Here is a 19,570-nt window from a genome sequence, read left to right as displayed (position 1 = left end):
TGCCATCAGCTTTGATGATTAAATATTATCTACAACTCGGCACCTGTGTTCAAGGCCTTTCTTTTATCTATTGACCTCAAAAGAAAGGATTAGAATGATCAGAATGCCGTCCCTGACCCCTTTCCACACATTAATAATGAGTCGGTAAGGGCACGTGCTACCGTTATACTTCAATGAGTACGTATGGCTACTACGCAGTTCAATGGCCTTATTGTGATCTGGCGGGAGTTTTAAAAGCACGGTCCCTGACTGCGTGGGCATATTTCCGGACAAGGAACAATAGAGACCAATTGCCTGGCAATGACGTCACATGTAATCCCAGTCTATAGTGTGATTAGAACATTATAGGCTGGTGGTCACTTATAGTACGATCAGTACGAAAAGTCCAATGCGATTATTAATGTATTTTCTAAAATTAAAAGAACCACTTTTTAGCGGGAATTTTTGTAAGTTACACAGCTGAAGTTGTGAAAGGGTTGAAAGACTACAATATTACGGCTTAAACAAGAATTTCTTTGTTTGGTCGTTATTCCTATAGACTCATCCCTTAAGACAACATACCAAAATAGCGGGCATTTTGAAATTCACTCTTGCTGTCAATTTGGTTCGTATGCCTACCTCTATATATTTAATGGAATATGGGTACAAAGGTTATTGGCTATTTTTGAAAATCCAACGCTTTAAGTTTCGCTTTACAATTACGTGCATGATTTGACTTTATACGTCAAAATACCAAAATGGCGGCCATTTTGAAATTCATTATGGCTGTCAAATCGATCCATCTGAATTCCACAATATAACGATTTATTACTACATCCAGTAATGTACTTCTGAACAAGGTTGTCACCAGTGGAACCCACAATAACAAGTGAAAAATGGATGAAATCAGTAGATTAATGGGTATTTATCCAGGTTTTGGCGGCCATTTTGATTACGTCACAGTTGGACCCCTCGCCTAAGTTCAATTTTTCTAAACTTTTGATATGTTATTTGTTAGACCTTATACTACTGCAAGAAAATACCAAAAAACCTTCTGTTGCAATTTTTTGGGGGTCATGTGGTAACTGTGTCATATTTGATGCTACTAAATGTGTACCATTCTTTTACCCAAATCTCATTATCAGAAACGTGATGAAATATTTTTCAATCAACGTAACCTATCATTTTAAGCCTAATCTGCCAGATGTTTAGCAAACTAATAATGAGATTTCGCTAAAAGAAGGGTAGAATTGCTTTTGTATTTTATCATGAATATAACGATTAAGTAATTATTATAACATCACAAATGTTTCAACGTATAGAATTAACTCGTTGTCTCTTACCCATTGAGGTATAGGCTTACACACTGATTCAATCAAGAAATTGCTATTGATATCAACAAAATTATGACAAAAATTTCTGATTATTACAAGAACACAGTCAGACGGAATACTGAAAATTGCATTTTGTGTGTTTTAATTTCCACCACCAAATATTTAAATATTTTTCATTTATGCAAATGAAATTCAAATCAATAATCAACGTCAATCCTTTACTCCCAATTCCAGAAAAATATAGCACTAATTTTTTGGGATTGAAAAATGTTATATGTGACGTGTCATGTCAAAAGGAGACACTTTTGGCCAGATTATCAATTTTAAGGTTTTTACATATCTTAAATAAAGAGATAAAACGTAGTTCAATCATAATCATTCATATAGTACAAATTGGAGATAAAAGGAAAAGTTCACTATTTGACTAATTCTTGACAAAAAAAGAGGCAAAAACATGCCTTTTCGTTGTGTTATATGCGAGTCACAAGAAAGACTTGAAACAAGTCTAAGCATTAAAAAAATTTGAGTATATACCAAAATTGTGCTCTAATTTTACTTGTTTGTGTTACATTAAGTAAATAATTGGTTATAAGAATGAAACATGTCTTTTCCAAAAATTAGAATGCATAAATTGAAATTAGACTTCAAGCCTTTAGACTTGATGTTTTGCCCCTTAATTGTTTTAAAATTGAACTTTTATAGCTAGTACTAAATGAATAATTATTATTGAGATGTGTTTCACTTTGCAGAAGTTGATAATATCTTTTTAATCTCAAAATATTAGTGCTGTATTTTTCTGGAATGGGGTGTAGTATGTTGCAAAGTAATAATATATTCCATTTGCAATTATTTTAAAGTAGGCTGTTCCGACTTCACCATGCACTATTTCTACCATGGTCGAACTCCCTCGGTTCCAATTCCTATTCATGCCGTTTGTTATTTCTATCCCTTTTGTCATGTGAATAATAAAATGGTTAACACATTATTACGCAATACGTTTGGATCATCCTTTATGATTAAAAGTATAGGATCCAGAAGTGATTTTTTTTACTTTTGAATATATTTCAGAAATCAGGCACCTAAATGCCACTCAGGTGCTCCGACCAGGTGACCGTCAAGTAGACATCGGTGTCTCTAGTCAGTAATCCTGAAACAGTAAATAAATGACAATGTTTAAACAAGTATTCCGTCTAATATGCCAATCAAATTAAGAAGAAAAAAATAATAATAATAATAAAAATAATAATAATAATAATAATAATAATAATAATAATAATAATAATAATAATAATAATAATAATAATAATAACAATAATAATAATAATAATAATACATGGGATTTGTGTAAAAACAGCCTCAACGCGCTGCACAGAATCGTAAAACCTGCTGAATTAAACAGTATACATGAAAAATAAGCATGATGAAACTCATATACACCCCTTAATATACTAAAACATAATAATATTGTACAAGTTACACAATCAGTAAAATATCAATAAAATACCGTGAGCTTTACCAGCAAACAACAGTAAGCAAAAGAATTAAGGGAAGGGGTATGAACGTTTGGACAGTATTTATTGTGGGACATTAGAGCACATCAGACATATCGAATTGCATTCTGAATACGAAGAATGGCCTTCTGATATCAAATAATTTTGATTTTTTTTGAAATTCGCAATGTAATACACATTTTATGGCAAATCATTAAAAATTGACATTTTTGATATTTAACAGTACTCGAAGTAAACTTTATAAATCTGATGATTTCTACCTAAAGTGTATGTAGGTGGGATGAAAAGCCGACGATCAATTGAAAATTTTGACCTTTCGTATTGAAGATATGGATTTTTTTTCCCAAAACACCCAAAAAATTAGGTCTTTTTGGGAAAAAAATCCATATCTTCAATATGAAAGGTCAAAATTTTCAATTGATCGTCGGCTTTACCTCCCAGCTACATACACTTTAAGACTATATCATTAAATTTATAAAATTTACTTCGAGGACTGTTATATCTCCAAAATGTGAAAAATATCAAATTTTAATAATTTGTCATAAAATTTGTATTATATCGTGAATTTTATAAAATGAAAATGATTTGATATCAGAAAGACATTCTTCGTATTCAGAATGCAATTCGATAGGTCTGATGTGCTCTCATGTCCCACAAAAAATGCTGTCGAAACGCTCAAAACCCTCATTCCAGTTCCCTTAAGGTAGCAGTTGTGTTCACCCCTGTATATCCTAAATACAGTTAGGACGCTGGACAACCAATTCTTTAGAAATGCATAGTCGCGCTAAAAGTCGATCGATACATGTTAAAATCAGCACAATTCAGAGATACACCTTTTTGCTATGAAATTTATTTTCTCGGTCAAATATAAAGCAATATTTTTTTTTCTTCAGTAATGCCAGTTAAAGACATAGTGCTTGGATATACATTTTTTTTTAAATCCTGGTGTTAAAATTCAAGCATCATATTTTGTCTTTTAGTGTGATATTTTTGATTTTTATAGGCCTTTAGTTCGCCCGCGAGCTTTTTACGGAATTCATTTTTAGCGTCTCAAACTAATATAGTTTGCTAAAGAAAGATATTTCCCACCTCTGTAAAGCACATCGTGTGGGTCTATATATTATAGTTTTGTCAGAATTTCCGTTTTTATTTTACCCTTTTTCCCTTCATGCTCCGAAAATGTCAAACTCAGTACTTTATCTCGAGAGAAACCAGCAGAAATAATCGATATTTCAATTGTTGTCAACATGGTCAACCAGGTCCCTTTTCCATTGAAAACCAGGCTTGCCTGACCAGCGATTTGGTAGCCAAAATCCCCAATTCTGGTAAATGAGGTGAATTTTGGAAATTTGCTCCCGTGATAGCCTGCAATTTTCCATGGATTCCATGATTATGAAAACCATTTTGTCTGTCTGTCTGTTTGTTTGTTTGTTTGTTTGTTTGTTTGTTTATTTACCTAGGATGAGGTCCATGGGAAAATCCACTGTCCAAACCTAGAAAAATTCGCGTGTTATTAGAGGGGATTTTAATTTTCTGTCCTCCTATCTCCAGGTGAATTTTGAATGAAAGAAAGAAAGAAAGAAAGAAAGAAAGAAAGAAAGAAAGAAAGAAAGAAAGAAAGAAAGAAAGAAAGAAAGAAAGAAAGAAAGAAAGAAAAATTTTATTTATCACGGCGATAGCGATTCCAGATGACAATTAAAATGTTTTAAGTGTCACAAAATACATTTTAGAACATTCCTGTCAATAATTATTGCTTTAAATTAATTCATCACCGAAAGTCAATAATTAAGAAAAGGAAATTAATTGACAAAATAATATATCCAGTTGGTTGGAAATGATTGGTTGATGCATTCACACCAGTGTAACGTGACAAGCGATACCGCTTGGAAGTTGAGATTTCTTCAACTTGCAAAAGCGACGTCGTTGTTGCCCATGCGATTTGAATCGATTGATCGGCTCGACGCTCTGGAAATATAAGTAAACACTGAGCATGCGTGAGAATCGCTTTTTTTTGCCAAAGCGATCGAGTAAAAATACTTACTCTTACTCTGGTCAGTCGCAACATACCCAGTATGTTTCTTCTTGGTTTTTATTACAATCACCAGTCTCATAGCTTGGTGGGTCTGGGTACTCTAAAAGAAAAATAATGAAACATCCATTGAAAAATATAGCTTTTTCGAATTATTCATGGTGTGTTTGGTTGCTTTCTTTAGGGCCGATATTAAGAAAAACACACTTAAAACCTGATTAGATTTTAAACAAAATCTACTATAGGCAAAATCACTAAAAAACATTTCTCTGTGAAAAATCCGTGACCACTATGTCTTGAAAAATTGTAAAGAATTTGTGTTGGATTTATTGTTTTATTTCTTCTTTAACCTGGGGACACTCAATCATTTGAAAACACAATATCATCTGTTCTTCCTTGAGACCCATTGTCGGATAAAAGAGCTCATAATTATATAAAAAGTACGGACAGTAAGATCAACGACGGATATATACATTCCAAGCGGAAACGCTTTACAGATATATCATCAATTCAAGGCAATCGGATGAAGCTGATTATGTTAGACTTATTATAATGATACAATATTATTATCCTCCCCACCCCACCCCATAATGGCTTCCATTTTAATCAACCGTGATATGATATAAACTGCGATTTTACTTTTTTAGAAATTAATGAATCGACTATCTTAAGGGTATACGAGTTGGTCGAAGCAGCCAAAAAAATCGAATTTCATTATCTGAATCAATATATTATTAACAAGTAACACTTGATGTTTTGCAAATGTTCATTCTACAATCATATACTTTGAAAACTTGCCGGAGCCAATCCATGTCAACTCCAGGGATGTGCGCCGCAGCACCTCTCCAATTTATTTGAATTGTTCTAAAACAAATCCAGTAAAATAGGTGATGTTGACATACCTCTCAATGACGTTTCGTGCTGTGTCACAGCACTTTCTCAAATTGAATGACCAGCTTTGACCTTAGACGTCTGTTGCTTCCTGTTGGTAGCTGACGTAGGTGGCGCTGTTAGTAGCTGATCATAGATGTGCGGAAGGAAGTAGTTTCCACAATCCCTGTTGAGGGTGTTAGCCTGCCCCTCTTTCGTATCCAAATTGATTCCTTTATATACCTTCTTTTTCTGTTGGTTTCAATGTCTTTTATCTTGGCTTCGTCCCAACCGATCACGTGATTGTCTTCAGCGACATGGTCCGTGAGAGCGGATTTTCTAGGGGCGCTTTCAACCGATGTTTTTCTTTGTGCCCGGGTGTAGGGTTTTTCCGACGCTGCGTCTGATTCAGATTTGTGCTCTTTCATTCTCGTTCTGCGGATTTGAGACAAAATTACGGACAATCAGCGGTATTGGAAGTAAGGAAGTATGAATCCAATGAGAGGAAATTGGCCCGGCATCGAAACCACCGTGTTTTTACACTACGTTGCCGCGATTTAGACATTACGCCGCCCAGTCTTCGCTTAAAATGTCCTATAAATACGAACAAGGCTCGCGAGATTGTTAATAAAGCTCAAAAAGAACTGGTTCGGGAGCGATTACGGGTGATTAACAACAAAATCGACGGTTTAGAGAAGGATTCGAGTCAATGTGATCTAGAAATACAGTCCCGTTTCCCTGACGATGTGAGACGCCAAATAGACGATCATATCGCGAATTCTCGCGAGAGCGAATTCACAAAAACAAAATGTCGGCAAACCCGGAAATTGGAATGGTTGCAAGAAAAAGGACAACAACAAGCCAAGAAAACTCTGTCAAGTAAACATGTGAGTACTAGCAATAGTAGTGAAATTGACCTAAGTGGTACGCAGCTAAAGAAATGGGTCATTAATAAATCTAAGCGTGATGGAGTGGCTTGAACAAGAAGCGCTCGTCACAGCCCCCCTTGACATAAAACCTAGGCTATGGAAACGTTACGTGGATGACGTGCTGGAAATTGTTAACAAAGGATCCGCAGAACCTCTCACAGAGCATCTAAATCAAATAGACAAAACCGGCAATATTAAGTTCACCTTTGAAACGGAAGAAAACAAGCAAATTCCTTTCTTGGATACACTAATAGTCAAGAAACCCAACGGTTCAATCAAGCTCTTAGTTTACAGAAAAGCGACACATACAGATCAATATCTGCATTTCCAATCGCACCACCCCCTGCAACACAAACTCAGTGTAATCCGGACACTTATGGACAGGAAAGATAAAGTTGTCACCGAGGAGAAAGATAGAGAGCTGGAGGAAACGAGAATAAAGGAAGCGCTTTCTCGCTGTGGATATACCCGGAGTGGGCTTTTAAATCTGTTCAAAAACCGAGCAAGCCAGTAGTCAAAGATCAGTCGCAAACAAAAAGCCGCGGCTTTGTGTGTCTCCCATACAAACAGGGAGACAAAGAGAATCTTTAAGAAGCACGGTTACCAAGCAAATTTCAAGCCACACAAAACACTCAGAAACCATCTTGTTCACCCTAAAGATAAACGGGACGTCAAAACGACAGCTGATTGTGTTTATGAAATCCCATGCTTAGGTTGCCCAAAATCTTATATCGGTGAAACTTCAAGACTCTTTGGTACGAGAATGAAAGAGCACAAATCTGAATCAGACGCAGCGTCGGAAAAACCCTACACCCGGGCACAAAGAAAAACATCGGTTGAAAGCGCCCCTAGAAAATCCGCTCTCACGGACCATGTCGCTGAAGACAATCACGTGATCGGTTGGGACGAAGCCAAGATAAAAGACATTGAAACCAACAGAAAAAGAAGGTATATAAAGGAATCAATTTGGATACGAAAGAGGGGGCAGGCTAACACCCTCAACAGGGATTGTGGAAACTACTTCCTTCCGCACATCTATGATCAGCTACTAACAGCGCCACCTACGTCAGCTACCAACAGGAAGCAACAGACGTCTAAGGTCAAAGCTGGTCATTCAATTTGAGAAAGTGCTGTGACACAGCACGAAACGTCATTGAGAGGTATGTCAACATCACCTATTTTACTGGATTTGTTTTAGAACAATTCAAATAAATTTCAATGGACAATCCTGATGAATCTATTTGCGGACCTCTCCAATTGTTTTCGTTTTCTGTGTGGTGGTAGATATTGATGAGAAAGTAAAATCCTGAAAATTTGAGCTTCATACTCTATTTTGTTTTCCCGTGGCATCAATTTGAAATTTAGGGGGGTTTAGCGTAAAAATATGTGCCGCAACGCGAAAGACAATGTTTAGAGGTCCATAAATGTATAAATATGAGTGTCCCAAAACGCTATTAATTCAACGACGCGACTCAAGAGAGCAAAAAGTGGGGGGTCTGGGCCAAATTTTGACCAGCCATTTCTCCAAATTTCTCCAAAACCGCTTGGAGTTGAGCATTCATTTTTTCCATGTGTTCATTATGCTCATAGAGATATGCTAGAAATGATTTTCAGCAAAATTTGAGGGGATGACCACTGACCAACCAACTCATTTTGTTGATGTGGCTGGAATGACTCATATGTCAGTAGGCAAACCTAACTGATGTTTTTAAAGCAAAGTCATCAAGACCCCAAGCCACAATCTCTCAGAAATGTTGTCCAAGAACATATTTTCAACATACCTGAAGTTGATGGTGGGAAAAAATGTCTGACATTGGTTTTTAGGGGGGTCAAAAAGTACAAATATTGAACAATTGGAGTTTTGCATGGGTAATATCTCAGCTAAAAGTATTCTAATAGGCTCAATATGGGATAAGAGTAATGTCCTACCAAAGGGCTTTGACTGGCAAAAAAGTTCGGACCCCCCGAAGTTGGTCCTTAACTGATGCCAGATTTATACATTTATGGACCTCCAAACATCGTCTTTCACGTTGCGACACATTTTTTACGCTGACCCCCCTAAATTTCAAATTGATGCCACGGGAAAACGAAATAGAGTATGAAGCTCAAATTTTCGAGATTTTACTTTCTCATCAATATCTACCACCACACAGAAAAAGCAAAAAATTGAAGAGGTGCTGCGGTGCACATCCCTGGAGTTGACATGGAATGCCTCTGCTTAATTTATTGTTGTTAATGAGTTATGTACATTTAAAAAGTGTAGTTGTTTCAGCCCTCTTTACAACATAACTCAAGAACCACAGGACCTACAAAAGTATATCTGTGATATTTGAATTCTTCTACACGCTCGCTATATGAATTGAGCAATACAATTTTTGCTAAAGCTCACTACCATTCGCAAGATGCTGTGAACTACTTTTTATATGCTGCTTCGACCAACAATACATCGTATACCCTTAATACTCCCATTCTTTAACCAAGTTTTACCTTCATTTTGGGTTACCATGGTTACAAAAGTGTGCAATTTAAAATTGTCTTATAGAATAAATGATTACCGCGGGATTTGTTATCCCCACCCTCTCCCGTGACAACTGACCTCTGATTCAAAAGACTTGACCCACAGCTCCCCCTTATTGCGTGCACTAATTGGATTCTTACCGGCTGTAATTTCCCACCTCGTGCAAGATCTCTTTTGTATCAGCATTTTTTGGTCTGTGAATTTTGCATCTGTTTGGATCGCTAACACGAGCAATACTGCCACAAAAACAACCAGACAAAGTTTCGCCATTGCTGACTTCTTGTGCCTGTTAACATTTAAAAAAAATATAAACAAAATATTCTGTTTTACATTAGGTGAAAAACGATTTTAAAATTTCCCATTCGATCTGTCATCCAAATACTCTTATTTTCCATTCGATCTGTCATCCATGGCTAAGAATCATGCTCCCGGAGCACAAATGCCTAGTTCTTTTTTTGCAGTGGCAAATATGCATGTTTGCTTTTTGTGTTATTTGAACAACAACATTAGAACTAGAACATTCGAGGCTTCTGTACCGCAGTTTGGGCTCTCACTCAAAGGTCCCTTGCATTAAAACGTCATATTCTCCGTCAATGCCCCACCCCCTTATTTAGGTCCAAAAGGCTGCAATTCACCCAAATACTCCATGCTAATAAATCTTCAGATCTTTATATCTTTCTTTCTTTACTGCAAAAGTATCAGCCTTCATTTTGAAGTACTCCAATGTAAATGTTTGTGTATGCATTTACATGATTTAGGAGCCTATACACATACTAGAAAATGTGTTAATTTCATCAATATTTCCCAAATTTGATATCTGAAATTTGATCCTAAATGACAAGTTTCTTACCCCAAAGTTGTGAGGTAAGGCACTCATGTAAGCGTGTGTGTAAATGGACTCTCAAAAGTACCATTATGATTTACAAATTGATTAAAAAGTGACCTTAAATGGGTACTACACCCCTGCCCAATTGTGTGCCTATTTTTGCATTTTTCTCAAAAATTATAGTGCATTGGTGACAAGTAAGATATGTATATTATAGGGGCAAGGACTACAATACTAATCTTTCTTAGCATGTAAATTATTTCCGTCGACAACGAATGAAACACTTGCCTAAAACTAGTTGAAGCAAAACATTAATCAATGATATTTTTAGGGAGTAATTTTCCAAACCACAATAGCTCTAAGCCATTGTGTGTGTCCAAGGCCATACTATTTTTGTATACGCGGTACAGTAGAATAGCTGTTCCTTTTACCGATTGTCCTCCCATGTTAATCCATATGACAAAATGTTAATTTAAAGTCTCATTGCAACTGAATTTTTATTTCTACTTTTCAGACTTGGCTTTGAGTAATGGTGACACATACCATGTTTACAGTAAAAATGAAAATTATATTCCAGACACCGTCAAAATGTCCAACTTTTTATTTTTTTGTATTGTTTTTAAATAATTAACTGCAGTTCATTTATTCAACCTCATAACAGGATCATATTTATGATGAATGAACAGACGTTCATTAAATATTGAAAAAAACACCAAAATTACTCATGCCTAATTTGCATAATAATATCATAAATACATAATTAGCTGTAATTACCTAATTTGCATAATTAATTACTTTTTGTGTATTTTTTGTTATCAATTGAAAGAACTTTGTATACATATGTGTGCAAAAAAAACCGCACCTTTATATCATGTACGGTTTTCTATTGGCATCAATTTTGCACATTAATTAGCTGAACTTAGCTGCAGATTGGCCGAAATGGCTAAAATAGTACATTTGGTTAATTTATTATAATTATTCAATGATAGATTTTGTAATTTTGTTTTCTGTAACGAAGTCAGGAAAGATAGGCATTTAACATGTGATATTTAAATTAACGCTGCTTTTTCAAGGAAGCGTCCAAATAAACCTTCAAAATCTCGAAATGTGCCAATTTTGTCATTACAGCCATTTGTGGCAGGATTTCATTCCATCTACGAGCATCTTTAAATTGACAGACACTACATCACAATGCATTGACCGATTTCAATTCTGTTTTTTGATTTTTGATGCTTTAATAAAGCTCAATAATGTAGGAACATTAAATAACGTGTTTCTGCTGCTATTATTTTTGAGGTGATATGCCTAATAATATACATATCTTACCTGTCACCAATGCGCTATAATTTTTGAGAAAAATGCAAAAATAGGCACAAAATTGGCCAGGGTGTAGTACCTCCTTAAAGGCCCATTCAGTAATTTGCTCATCCGGATGATAGTAAAAAGCGTTATAATTCAGATTTCTTCTTGATCTGGAGGGCCTCCCGCACTAAACGAGGGTACTCTCTATCATCCTTGGCTAACACCTTTGTGGATTCCCAGTCAATGTTGTGGTGAGACTCTGTTTTGTGCTCTGCAACAGCAGAGGGTTTGCGGCTGGGGGCAGTTGACTTGTGCTCCTTCAGTCTATCTCCGAGTTGTCTACCTGTCTGGCCGATGTATGAACTTGTACATGAACTTGTACTTGAGGGGAGGCCCTCCAGATCAAGACGAAATCGCCAGAACTAAATCGTGATCAAGGACTGGAATTGCCAACCTTATACAACGCCCTCATTCGACCAAAAGTTGCCAATGATCAACAAAAAGGGCAAGTCCATCACAACATCTTAGGACTTCTTCTGATGAAGATGTGTGTCACACATCGAAAATTCAACGTTAGTGAATTTTTGTGCTGAAAGTCAGTTTAAACTTTTGGAAATTGTTTATTACCAGCACGGATGAACTTACATTCGAGTACATTTAGTCACATTATTAATATAAAAACAAATATCATCATACACAAAGGAGAAATCTTTCTACACTTACAGCAAAATTCATCTTAAAAGTCACAGTAAGCATGGTAAGGAGAATCAGCTCTACATACACAGTGGCGTAGCTATAGGGTTGTGGCGCCCAGGGCAAGGATTCGGCGCCCAACTAATGTGCCACCCAGGCCACATGCCCCTGCTCCCACTAAGCCATTGTGTATACATGGGATTTTTGAAAGCATTTGTACCGGCCGCTAGTTTGGTTATTTACTTGAAGTATAAATCCAAATTGAACCTCATTAAAAACAAACCAAGAAAACCCAAAACAATTTAGACATTATTTTAAAGTCTACTATAAATATTAACATCGTACTCTAAATAATAACATTGATATGTTGATGTAGTCACGGTAATAGCTTGAACCGAATTGCTTTGGACAAGTCGACTTGCATGTTAACATAGCCGAACTAAATTCGATAATATCATAGATTATCAAAAAAAATATGGTGCGTAAGACACGTTTAAAAAATAATACGGTATACTGGTCAGTGTTTTCTATCGTTTCATCCTAGCAATCATAGTAGATTTTTTAAAGATACCATAGGCGGATTATAAGGAAACGGGTCCTGTCAGCAAAGTAGCCTGAGGGCCCTTCCAGAGAGGCGGATGCACGGTGCTAAGTATATTCTCTCAGCAAAAAGGTTCTAAAAGAAAAGAACCTTTTTTTGTCATACACACACACACACACCCCAAACAGTAAACAAGTATTGCAACATCTCTAAAATCTGTTAACAATGAGTAAACACTCAATCGGCATCTATCAATTCTACATTACGTAATATATGTCAAGATGTTCGAAGTGTTGTTTCTTTCGGTGTTAAAGGGGAATATTGGAATGTCATCTTTCCCTGGGAAAGATCTGACAGCAGGCCAGACCATGGTCAGAGGGTAACATGAGTAGGTTTATTTCACCTTGAAGGTATCGATAGTCTTGCGAATATGGGCTAACTTTCCTCTAAGCCATCCAATATGCCATGAATTAGTAGGACTAACACTGGTATCTACTGGTCAGTGTATACTCCTATTTCCACATCTGTTATTTTTATGTGCTCCTTTAAAATATTTAGGTCACAAAGTTTGGATTCAGATTCACATACTTAGTTGTGCAAAATAGGTAGATCTAGTGCATAGTAGAACTGGACCCCCGGATTTTCTATTTTACATGCCCTTTTTAATACTGCTATATTTGATACCAATGTATAGCTATAGGACTCCTCTATCCAGTGATATCAAAATAAGTACAAACATTCACCACATAATATCGCTATGATGTAATAATGTGAACCGGACAATCCTATAGAAAAATTATACACAACATAATAGACCAAAAAATATGTGTTTTCTGCTTTAAAATCTTAGAAACAGGCTATTTCCTGAATGTGATAGGAAATGACAATTTATAACTTTATGTCAAGGTTACAGTCCATATATGTTGGAAGATTAGCAATTTCTACACAAAAACCCACAATCAATAGTTTATACGTATTTGAATGCTTATATACAACTTTATGTGCTGTGCAGTGGTCGGGAATTTGTCATAAAGCCGAATGTAAATACCCGTTTTCATGGATATATCAATTGTTTAAGAAATTAAATTAAAGGTATTGTAAAAAAGTATTACACATTCACTTCTATACATTTCAAATGGTTGGTCATAAATGTTCTCAATTTTTAGAAGAACTGATGGAATGGTATCAAAAAGAAGAAGAAGAAAATAATAACCCTCCTTGGTGCTGAAGCATACAAATCATAGCTAAATAGCCACCCAGGCCACGAGCCCCTGCCCCCACTAAGCCATTGTGTATACATGGCGTTTGTACCGGCCGCTAGTTTGGTTATTTACTTGAAGTATATATCCAAATTGAACCTCATTAAAAAAAAACCCAAAAAAAACAAACAAAACAATTTTGACATTATTTTAAAGTCTACTATAAATTATTCACATTGTGCTCTAAATAATAACATGGACATTGATATCAAGTTGATTTAAATTAAAACTAGTCAACTGGACTTACTATTTATTGACTGGTGACGTTTCACATCCTATCCTGGATGCTTCCTCAAGCCGTCTGATTTTTCGGCGGCCAGAACTGAGACGTCGAGGGATCTTTTGGATAGCAGAAATGTAGGGCCCCGCCAAGTTGTGGCGCAGACCTCCTCCTCTGTTAAGAGATGGCTCCTCCCGCTTCACATAAACAGCCTCTTTCACACCTCTTTCAAACCACCGCGATTCTCTGTCCAATATGACAACGTCCTTGTTATCGAATGTGTGGTTGGTACTGTTGAGATGCGAGTATACAGCCGAGTCTCCACAACCGGATGCGCTTGCTCTTCTATGCTGATACATGCGCTTAGCCAGCGGTTGCTTTGTTTCCCCTATATACAAGTCCTTACACCCATTGTCTGTACATGGGATAGCGTAGACAAGGTTATTCTGTTTGTCTTTCGGGACTTTGTCCTTAGGATGAACAAGTTTTTGCCTCAGTGTGTTGGTGGGCTTAAAGGAGACAGGGATTTGGTATCCTCTAAAAATTCTGCGAATTTTCTCGGAGAGCTCTGACACATAGGGGATGGTGACGTTGTGTCGTCGTTTCTCTTCCCCTGCTGATGCAGTATGTGAAGCGTCGTCCTTTGTTGGCGAATTTGGCTTATGAAGCGCTTTCTCAAAGGTCCATTTGCGGTATCCACAAGCACCAAGTGCAGATTTCAAATGCTTGTGTTCCTTGGTCTTAGCGTCCTCATTCGACGAAATAGTGTCCGCACGATGGAATAGCGTTTTGATAACCCCTAGTTTATGGACTAGTGGGTGGTGAGAGTCAAATAGGAGATATTGGTCCGTGTGAGTGTCTTTTCTGTACACAGAAGTGATCAGTTCACCATTACTTTGGATACTGACAAGGCAATCCAGAAACGCGAGTTTTCCGTCCTTGGGTTCCTCCTGCGTAAACTTGATGTGTTGGTTGACGTTGTTGATGTGCGCAAAAAATGGAACAAGCTGATCTTCCTTGATCTTTACCCAGGTATCATCCACGTAACGATACCAATGCGATGGCGCTGTACCAGTATACGACTCCAAGGCTCGGCGTTCAAAGCGTTCCATAAATAAGTTCACAACTATCGGAGAAACCGGGGAACCCATGGCACAGCCATGGCGTTGTCTGTAGAAGTTTCCATTGTACACAAAATATGTAGTGTTCAAACAAAGTTCTAACAATGAACACACTTGATCAGGATTAAGCTTTGTTCTTTCGCTTAACGTGTTGTCGTTGATCAGAAACTCCTTCACAACATCAACGGCTTCATCCGGTGGAACACATGTGAAGAGGGCAGACACGTCGTATGATGTAATAGTCTCCCCTTCTTCCAACTGAATGTCCTTGATTTTGTCAACAAAGTCTTTGGAATTAACGATGTGGTGTTGCGACTTACCGACCAATGGACCGATAATGTAGGCTAGGTGTTTGGCAACATTGTATGTAACAGAGTCTATGCTGCTTACGATCGGTCGTAAGGGGGCGTGCTGTTTGTGGATCTTTGGTAGCCCGTAGAATTTAGGAACCGACTCCCCCGGGTATAATTTGTAATACAAGGGTCTGTCAATAACTTCCGATTTCTCTAGCTGCCGTAGACAATCGATCACTTTCTTTTTATATCCACTGGTGGGGTCCCTTTTGAGGAGTTCATAGGTCTTAGAATCACTCAATAATTCACTCACTTTCTTGTCATAATCAACTTTATCCAACACAACGGTACACCTGCCTTTGTCAGCTGGTAAGATAAAGATGTCCTTATCCTTTCCAAGCGAATTAACAGCCTCCTGTTGCTCTTTATTCAGGTTAGAGTTCGGAATCTTAGCGTTAACTAAACACGATGATATTTTAGTTCTCAACTCATCCGCTGTCGATGTATCCAAATTGTTGTGTTTAATGGCTGACTCTGTTGCTGTTATTAATTCCACATGGGGGATGCGATCCGGCGCTACCGAATAATTCAAGCCCTTCGCGAGTACATCTCTCTCCACAACACTGAGCGGTCTACTTGATAGGTTCTTCACCCATCTGTCTTTTAAATCATTATCTGGATGTAATCCATCTTTATTTCTCCAGTTCTTATCCAAGTCCGACCTCGACCGCCGTGCAGACGGTGCAGAATTCTGCAGCCTTGCGTATTTATTTTGCTGTCTCTCTTTCGATTTCTGGTGTTGTGTCAATTGCGACTGCGCCGTGAACTGTGACACGCGATCATGAACATCACCTGGTAACCGGTCACGCAAATTATCAGAAATCTCACTCACTTTATTTTTCAAGCCAATAATCTGCTATCCAAAAGATCCCTCGACGTCTCAGTTCTGTGACCCCGTCACGGGTCACTGACCAATCGCCGCCGAAAAATCAGACGGCTTGAGGAAGCATCCAGGATAGGATGTGAAACGTCACCAGTCAATAAATAGTAAGTCCAGTTGACTAGTTTTAATTTAAATCAACTTGATATTTTATTTACCTGGATGACTGAGAATATGCACAAATATATGGACATTGATATGTTGATGTAGTCACGGTAATAGCTTTGCGAATTGCTTTGGACAAGTCGACTTGCATATTAACATTGCCGAACTAAACGATAATATCATAGATTATCAAAAATAATATGGTGCGTAGTGTGAAGACACGTTTAAAAAGGAATACGGTATACTGGTCAATGTTTTCTATCGTTTCATCCTAGCAATCATAGTAGTTTTTTTAAAGATACCATAGGCGGATTATAAGGAAACGGGTCCTGTCAGCAAAGTAGCCTGAGGGCCCTTCCAGAGAGGCGGATGCACGGTGCTAAGTATAATCTCAGCAAAAAGGTTCTAAAAAGAACCTTTTTTGTCATTCACACACACACACTAAACAGTAAACAAGTATTCCAACATCTCTAAAATCTGTTAACAATGAGTAAACACTCAATCGGCATCTATCAATTCTACATTACGTAATATATGTCAAGATTATCCCCATGAAACAGTTAATACCAGCCTAGTATGAATTTAGCAAAGAGACGAATCACATACTTAGTTGTGCAAAATAGGTAGATCTAGTGCATAGTAGAACTGGAACCCCCATGTCCTATACTGCTATATTTGATACCAATGTATAGCTATAGGACTCCTCTATCCAGTGATATCAAAATAAGTACATTCACCACATAATGTCGCTATGATGTAATAATGTGAACCGGACAATCCTATAGAAAAATTATACACAACATAATAGACCCCAAAAAAATGTGATTTCTGATTTAAAATCTTAGAAACATACGATTTCCTGAATGTGATAGGAAATGACAATTTATAACTTATATGTCAAGGTTACAGTCCATATCTGTTGGAAGATTAACAATTTCTACACAAAAACTCAAAATCAATAGTTTAAACGTATTTGAATGCTTAAATTCGACCGCGCATACAACTTTATGCGCAGTGGTCGGGAATTTGTCATAAAGCCGAACGTAAATACCCGTTTTCATGGATGTCAATTGTTTAAGAAATTAAATTAAAGGTATTGTAAATAAGTACTGCACATTCACTTCTATACATTTCAAATGATTGGTCATAAATGTTCTCAATTTTTAGAAGGACTGATGGAACGGTATCAAAAAGAAGTAGAAGAAAATAATAACCTTCCTTGGTTCTGAAGCATACAAATCATAGCTAAATTAGCTAAGTACATAGCAATTGACAACTTCAAAAAGTTAAGGGTATGCGATGTATTGTTGGTCGAAGCAGCAGAGAAAAAGTTCAGAGCATCTTGCGAATGGTAGTGAGCTTTAGCAAAAATTGCATTGCTCAATTCATAGCTAGCGTGTAGAAGAATTCAAATATCACAGATATACTTTTGTAAGCTTTTGTAGGTCCTGTGGATCTTGAGTTATGTTGTTAAGAGGGCTGAACAACAACACTTTTTTAAAACGTACATAACTCATTCACAACAATAAATTAAGCAAGTTTTCAAAGTATATGATTTGTAGAATGAACTTTTTTTTTTCAATAATACAGTATATTGATTCAGATAATGAAAATCGATTTTTTTTGGCTGCTTCGACCAACAATACCTCGTATACCCTTAAAGACCCTTACCAAAGAGTTAAACAAATTAAACAAGTAACGTTTTATTAGGATTCAACCCAATGTCCTTGTCGATGGACCTTCATACGTATCGCTATACAAAAATAGATGGTGGATTTCATTTCATTTCATTTCATTTTATTTAGCACTCAACATACATCAAAAATTGCAACAACAAAAAATATAATAGATTGCACATTATGGATAAAATACATTAAAATCTACTGTACATGTATGTAATTCAGGGTACCAGAATAAACTATTGCACGAGGTGATAATGGAAGAAATACCAAATGAGTACCAAGGATAGCCCAAAAAGCCTTCCAAAGAAAGCTTAATTCCATTTGGGTCCTTGTAAGGCAAAAAACAAAAAAGAAGCAGCAGCAATGATTAAGGCAGGAGGACGAGCAAAACATAACAGAGACGAAAAAACATAAAGAGCAAAAAGGGGGCTAATAATTTTCGTGATGCATAATATCACACTCAGCTAGCCAAGCCTGTTCAGAAAGGTGCTTCTTGACAGCACGTTTGAATTGCGGCAAATTCCCAATTTCTTTGATTGATTTGGGCAACAAATTCCAATGGTGAATAGCAGTGAAATAAAAAGTATCATATGCTTGGCCTTCGACTTTGGGGACAATGAAATTGATTGAGCTACCCCTGTTACTATTGTGAATGGACGAAATACGGGTAAAATTGGAATTAAGATAATCTGGAGCGGTACCCTGAAAATTTTTAAAATTTTAATTTTAAATAATTTAAGATACTAAATAATAAACAAAATAATATAAATACTTACCAAAACACGTACAACGGAACTATCAACTATCGAGAGTACTAAAACAAAAACGAGGATTGCTAGCTGAGTATTGAAGTGACAATATTGGAAGGAGGCTGTTATTATATACCAGCTTTTAACAAAATCTAATTATAGGAGAAACGTCATCAATAATATTAGAAACTAGACAAAGGTCCTATAACTGTGGTTAAAATGATTGATTATTCTTGTATTTCAGGAGTTTCTTTCTTCTTCTCCTTGCTTTCTGTGTAGTCTTGTATTTCAGTAATTTCGTTCTTCTTCTTTCTTTCTTTCTTTCTTTAGTCCAGCCGAACTACGGCTGGACTCTTGTATTTCAGCGGTTTCTTAGTCTAGCCGAGTTTGTATTTCAATAGTTTCTTTCTTCTTCTTTAGTCTAGTCTAGCCGATCTCGGCTAGACTCTTGTATTTCAGTACTTTCTTTCTATCTTCTTGATGCTCTAAGCATTATGTTCATATACGATTGTAATCAGATTCGGCTTAAACATGAAGGAGGGGTCTGTTTTGGGGTCAAAAAGGGGTAAAGTTCATAAGTTTGTCCAATTTGAATGAAAATTAGTATATGTGATGTTGATATGATTTAAAACATGATGAAAGTCATTTCAAGGTTATCAGAGGTCAACC

The 19,570-nt window shown here is 36.7% G+C and overlaps 1 long non-coding RNA gene across 1 annotated transcript; it reads right to left on the bottom strand.

Annotated features, from left to right (window-relative positions):
* Positions 1-1,980: 1,980 nt before the first annotated feature.
* LOC140155175 (uncharacterized) lies at positions 1,981-19,045 on the bottom strand. The gene is made up of 4 exons (XR_011859352.1): positions 18,929-19,045; positions 9,311-9,456; positions 4,866-4,956; positions 1,981-2,460 (listed from the first exon to the last, which is right to left on the bottom strand). It is a non-coding gene; the product is annotated as an uncharacterized lncRNA (long non-coding RNA).
* Positions 19,046-19,570: the final 525 nt, after the last annotated feature.

The sequence above is a fragment of the Amphiura filiformis genome, chromosome 6, assembly GCF_039555335.1.
Source record: "Amphiura filiformis chromosome 6, Afil_fr2py, whole genome shotgun sequence".
Taxonomy (NCBI): domain Eukaryota; kingdom Metazoa; phylum Echinodermata; class Ophiuroidea; order Amphilepidida; family Amphiuridae; genus Amphiura; species Amphiura filiformis.
The sequence above is the reverse complement of the archived record's forward strand: the minus strand, read 5'-3'. Positions and strand labels throughout refer to the sequence as shown.